The 5,958-nt window shown below is 37.0% G+C and overlaps 1 non-coding gene across 1 annotated transcript; it reads right to left on the reverse strand.

Annotated features, from left to right (window-relative positions):
• Positions 1–431: 431 nt before the first annotated feature.
• On the reverse strand, positions 432–538 carry LOC121226105 (small nucleolar RNA R71). The gene has a single exon (XR_005923991.1). It is a non-coding gene; the product is annotated as a small nucleolar RNA R71 (small nucleolar RNA).
• Between the last annotated feature and the right edge of the window lie 5,420 nt (positions 539–5,958).

Below are 5,958 nucleotides of genomic sequence, written 5' to 3' on the forward strand. Positions count from 1 at the left end.
AAAATCAGAATAATCCGCTACCTCTTGTGGTTGTCGCGAATCTTGTAAATTAGAATCCTGCTCATCGTACTATGTACGACTATGCTAAACCTAATTTAGCAGGGGCTGAATCTAGTATTGTGAAACCTGCTATTGCTGCAAATAGCTTTGAACTGAAGCCGAACACCATTCAGATGATCCAACAGTTTATTCAGTTCGATGGTTTGTAAGATGAGCATCCAAATACTCATTTGGCTAACTTTCTGGAGTATTGTGATACTTTCAAAATTAATGGCATTTCTGATGATGCCATTTGCCTTTAGTTATTTCCCTTTTCATTGAGGTATAAGGCTAAACAATGGTTGAACTCTTTACCACGAGGTTCTATCACTACTTAGGACCAAATGATCGAAAAGTTTCTATTGAAATACTTTCTGCCTGCCAAGATGACAAAGTTGAGGAATGATATCTCTTCCTTTGTGCAAATGGACTTAGAGACCCTATATGATGCATGAGAGAGGTATAAGGATTTATTAAGATTGTGTCCTTACCATGGGTTACCCTTATGGTTACAGGTTTAGACTTTCTACAATGGTTTGAGCCCCTCAACTAGACAATTGATCGATATAGCCGGCGGCGGTACCCTAAACAACAAAACACCTGAGAAGGCTTATGAGTTCATTAAAGAGATGTCACTGAATAATTATCAGTGGCAAGTCATAAGGACGAAGCCGACAAAAGCTGTTGGTGTTTTCAACCTCGACACGGTCACCATGTTATCAAACCAGGTAGAGCTTTTAAATAAAAGATTGATGATTTATGTGTTTTTACGCAGGTACATCTGGTGGTGCAATGTGACACAAATGGATAAGGGGTGAATATTTCAGATTATCTACCCTATAGTCCTAGCATGGAGAATGAACAATTGAATTATATGGGTAATAACTCTAAACCTCTAAATAATCCTTATAGTAACATGTATAATGCAGGACGGAGGAACCACCTAAATATTTCATGAGGTAGCCAAGTGAATCAAAGACCATAACCCCCTACAGGTTTCCAACCACCCTACCAGCAAGAAAAGAAGCCGAATCTTGAAGATATGTTAGCAAAATTTATTTTGGTGTTAGAGACCCGTTTTCAAAATACCGAGACAGTATTGAAAAACCAGCAAGCATCGATTATTAACAAGGTAGTCTACCTAGTTACACTGAACCTAACCCAAAAGAGCATGTGAAGGAATTTACACTAGGGAATGGGAAGGTATTGGTTGAAGCTGAAAAGAAGATGCCATAGGAAGCTGATAAGGCGAAGGGTGTGGGAGTAAACGCTGACGTGAATGTAACATCGGTGCTTAATGAACATAAACTACCGATCCCATACCCAGTAAAGTTGAAGAAAGATTGTATGGATGCACAATTTCGTAAATTTCTTGAACTTTTTAAACAGCTACATATTAACTTACCTTTTGTTGAAGCTATTTCGCAGATGCCTACATGCGCTAAATTTCTGAATGAGCTTCTAACAAATAAAAGAAAGTTTGAAGAGCTATCTACCCTGGAACTCAACAAGGAATGTTCAACTATTCTTCAAAACAAGCTACCAACTAAGTTGAAAGACCGAAGAAGTTTCACTATTCCCTATTTAATTGGTAGTTTGAATATTGAGGAAGCATTAGCTGATTTAGGTGCCAGTATTAATTTGATGCCTTATAAAATGTTCAAGCAGCTTGGTCTTGGGGAACCAAAACCCACTAGGATGAGTTTTCAATTAGCTAATAGATCTGTTAAGTATCCTAGGGGTATTATTGAAGATGTACTTATGAGAGTAAATAAATTCATATTCCCTATTGATTTTGTTGTGCTTGACATGGATGAGGATGTTGAGGTACCTTTAATTTTAAGTCGCCCATTCTTAGCTACTGCTAGAGCTATCATTGATGTGGATGACGATAAACTTGTGCTTAGGGTAGGTGACGAAGAGATTATTTTTAAAATTTATGATGTTATGCAATTCTCTAGAGAACAAGATGATTCATGTTACTTTATTGACTCTATTGATCATTCCATTTAAGATTCTCTTCAGGAAATTATTCATAAAAACACGTTGGAATTGTGTCTTGTCCAAGGAGAGGAGGCTAATGACGATACCACTGAAATAGGGAAGATAAAAATTGATTTAAACTCTAATGAGTCTTCCCCAAAACAGAAGAAGTATAAGGGTATTGAAATGAACGACGAACTAAAACAAAAACCCTCTATTGAAGAACCTCACAAATTGGAACTGAAGCAATTACCAGATCACTTATAGTATGCGTTTCTCGGAGATAATTTAACATTATCAGTGATTATTGCTTCCAACTTGTAACCCAATGAGAAAAATAAGTTATTACAAGTACTGAGGGAGCATAAAAGAGCCATAGCTTGGAAGATTTCTGACATTAAAATGATCAGTCCTTCGTTCTGCACTCACAAAATTTTAATGGAAGATGAATATAAATCGTGTGTGCAAGCTCAAAGATGACTGAATCCCAACATGAAAGAAGTTGTTAAAGCCGAGGTGATTAAACTTATAGATGTTGAAATTATTTATCATATTTCTGACAGTACTTGGGTAAGTCCTGTGCAGGTTGTTCCGAAGAAGGGAGGCATAACTGTTGTAGCCAACGAGAAGAATGAATTAATTCCAATAAGAACAGTTACAGGTTGGAGAGTTTGCATTAACTACAGGAAATTGAACAATGCCACGAGAAAAGATCCCTTTCCCTTACCATTCATTGATCAAATGTTGGAAATATTATCTGGGCATATGTATTATTGTTTCTTAGACGGGCTCTCTGGCTACTTTCAAATTCTGATAGCTCTTGAGGATTAAGAGAAGACGATATTTACATGTCCATACGGTACGTTTGCTTATCGTAGAATGCCTTTTGGATTATGTAATGCTTCTGCCACGTTTCAGCACTGCATGTTAGCCATCTTTAATGAATTTGTGGAAGATATTATAAAGGTATTTATAGACGACTTCTCAGTATTCGGTAATTCTTTTCATCTTTGCCTTAAAAACTTAAAACGAGTTCTAATGAGATGTGAGGAGACAAACCTTGTGCTTAATCGAGAAGGGATTGTATTAGGTCACAAAATTTCTAGTAAATGGATTGGGGTTGATAAAGCAAAATTTGAGACCATAGAAAAATTACTTCATCTTAGTTCATTTAAGGCTATTAGAAGCTTTTTAGGACATGCTAGATTTTACAGAAGATTTATTAAAGAATTTTCTAAAATAGCTAAGCCTTTAACAAAACTACTAAAAAAAGACGTACCTTTCAATTTTGATCAGGAATGTTTAAAAGCATTTAATACTCTCAAAGATAAATTAATCAATGCTCTAATTATAATTACACCTGATTGGAATTCGCCCTTTGAACTAATGTGTGATGCAAGTGATTTTGTAGTACGTGCAGTTCTTGGACAGTGAAGAGACAAGCATTTTCAACTGATTTATTATGCTAGCAAGACTTTAACAGTCGCACAAGAAAACTACACTACCACGGAAAAAGAATTGCTAGCTGTGGTTTTAGCATTTGATAGATTTGGATCATATCTCTTATTATCTAAAGTTGTCGTTTACACTGACCATTCAGCTCTTTGTTATCTCAAAACTAAGTTTGATGCAAAACCTCGACTCATAAGATGGATTCTATTTTTATAGGAATTTGATTTGGAAATTCAGGATAAGAAAGGGGCTGAAAACTTTACGGCAGACCACCTTTCTAAGCTTGAGAATTCACATATCAAAGAGCTCGATGAGAGTGAGATAAATGACTCGTTTCCTGAGGAACAACTCTTAGCTATATCTGGCTTTGAGGTACCTTAGTTTGTAGATATCGCAAATTACTTAGCTGCTAACATCCTACCAAAAAGATTGACACATCATCAAAAGAAGCTATTCTTTGCCGATGTGAAAAAATATTTTTGGGAGGATTCTTTTCTTTTTCGTATATGTGCAAATCAAGAAACTCGTAGATGTGTTACAAAGTCAGAGACAAGCGAAATCTTAGAACACTGCCATTCAGGACCAACAGGAGGACATTACAGTTGGACTAGGACATCACATAAAACGCTCGAATCAGGTTTTTATTGGCCCACACTGTTCAAAGACGCTAACAGGCATGTCACTTTTTGTGATAGATGCTAGAGAACAGGTAATATCTCTAAACGCAATGAAATGCATCAAACATATATGCTATCATGTGAAATACTTGATATATGGGGCATTGATTTTATAGGTCCATTCCCTAGCTCATTTAGGAATAAATACATCTTAGTAACGGTTGATTATATGTTAAAATAGGTGGAAGCTCAAGATTTACCTACTATTGATGCTAGAGTGGTAGTGAGATTTCTTAAGAAGCTCTTCTCTCGATTTGGAACACCTAGAGTGATCATTAGTGATAGGGATACTCAATTTTGTAATGCTCAATTCAACCAAGTCGTTAAAAAATATGGAGTACACCACAGAATAGCTACCCCTTATTATCCTCAAACTAGTGGACAAGTTGAAGTGGCAAACCAAGAACTCAAACGTATCCTAGAGAAAACAGTAGAATCAAATAGGAAAGATCGGGAGGTAAAAGTAGAAGACGATTTATGGGCCTATAGAACCGCTTTTAAAACCCCTATAAGAACATCTCCTTACAGACTTGTTTACGAGAAAAGTTGTCGTTTACCATTTGAATTAGAGCACAAAGCATTTTGGGCTATAAAATTCCTAAACTATGATCCTAAACTTGCAGGTGAGAAAAGATTAATGTAGTTGAACGAGCTAGATGAGTGGCGAGCAAATGCTTATTAGAACTCATGATTATACAAAGAAGCGACAAAGCGACGCTATAATGCTCGTTTGAAGCAACCTAGGCACTTTACAGCCAGAGACCTTGTTTTTCTATACAATTCAAAGCTCAAATTATTCCCTGGAAAGCTGAAATCAAGATAGTCAGGTCCATTTGTAGTCCAAACCGTCTTTCCCTACGGCACAATAGAGGTAACTCACCCAACGTACGACACATTCAAGGTAAACGGTCATCGATTTAAACTTTATAATGGTGAGCACTTTAGAGATGATAGAGAGGAGCTTCAATTCCGTAAACCTTTGTAATTGAGAGCACAATGTAAGTCTAGCTTAAGACTTTAAATAAGCGCTTCTCAGGAGACAACCTGAGTACTAACATTGATAATTTCCTCATTTTTACTTCATATTATTTCTTTAAAACTTAAATAAACAGTAAAATACAGGTTTTTGACCCATACGGCTTGGACACATGGCCGTGTGACTTAACATGGGTGCAATGATGAGTTATACGGTCGTGCGATATGGCCGTGTGACATACAGGTGTGTCCTTGGCTGTGTGGATCTTGGGACTTAGTTTTTATTTTTAAAGGAATTCGACAAAGAGTTACACAGCTATGCTATACGGCCTTGTAACCCACACGGCCAAGACACACAAGCATGTCCTCGGCCATGTGAGCCCTGAAGCTTAAATCCCCAAAAATCGACAGAGACATGGGTTAAAATATTCCACACGGTCGTGTGGACCACATGGCTTTGACACACGGGCGTGTCCTTAGCCGTGTGGAACTTGGAGCTAAATTTTTCAATTTTAAAGCAAGTTAGAGAGCTACACGGGCAAGGTACACGGTCGTGTATGTGATTACACGAGCGTGTGGGAGGCCACACAGGCGTGGGAAAAGCGAAGGTAATTGCACATGGCCTTGAGGATTTTGCTTAAGGACAAGCAAACGCTTAAGTCTAGGGATATTTGATAAACCATAAAAGTAACACATTTTGATCCCATGCTTAGCATGTTTTTGGATGATTTATTATTTAATTTAGTGAATTTGATACTCTTAATCCTTTAATTTCATGTTTTATACTTAAGAGAGCATAGGGGAACAAAAGGAGCAGAAAATGAGCCAAAAA

This window comes from Gossypium hirsutum, chromosome A03 (genome assembly GCF_007990345.1).
Source record: "Gossypium hirsutum isolate 1008001.06 chromosome A03, Gossypium_hirsutum_v2.1, whole genome shotgun sequence".
Taxonomy (NCBI): domain Eukaryota; kingdom Viridiplantae; phylum Streptophyta; class Magnoliopsida; order Malvales; family Malvaceae; genus Gossypium; species Gossypium hirsutum.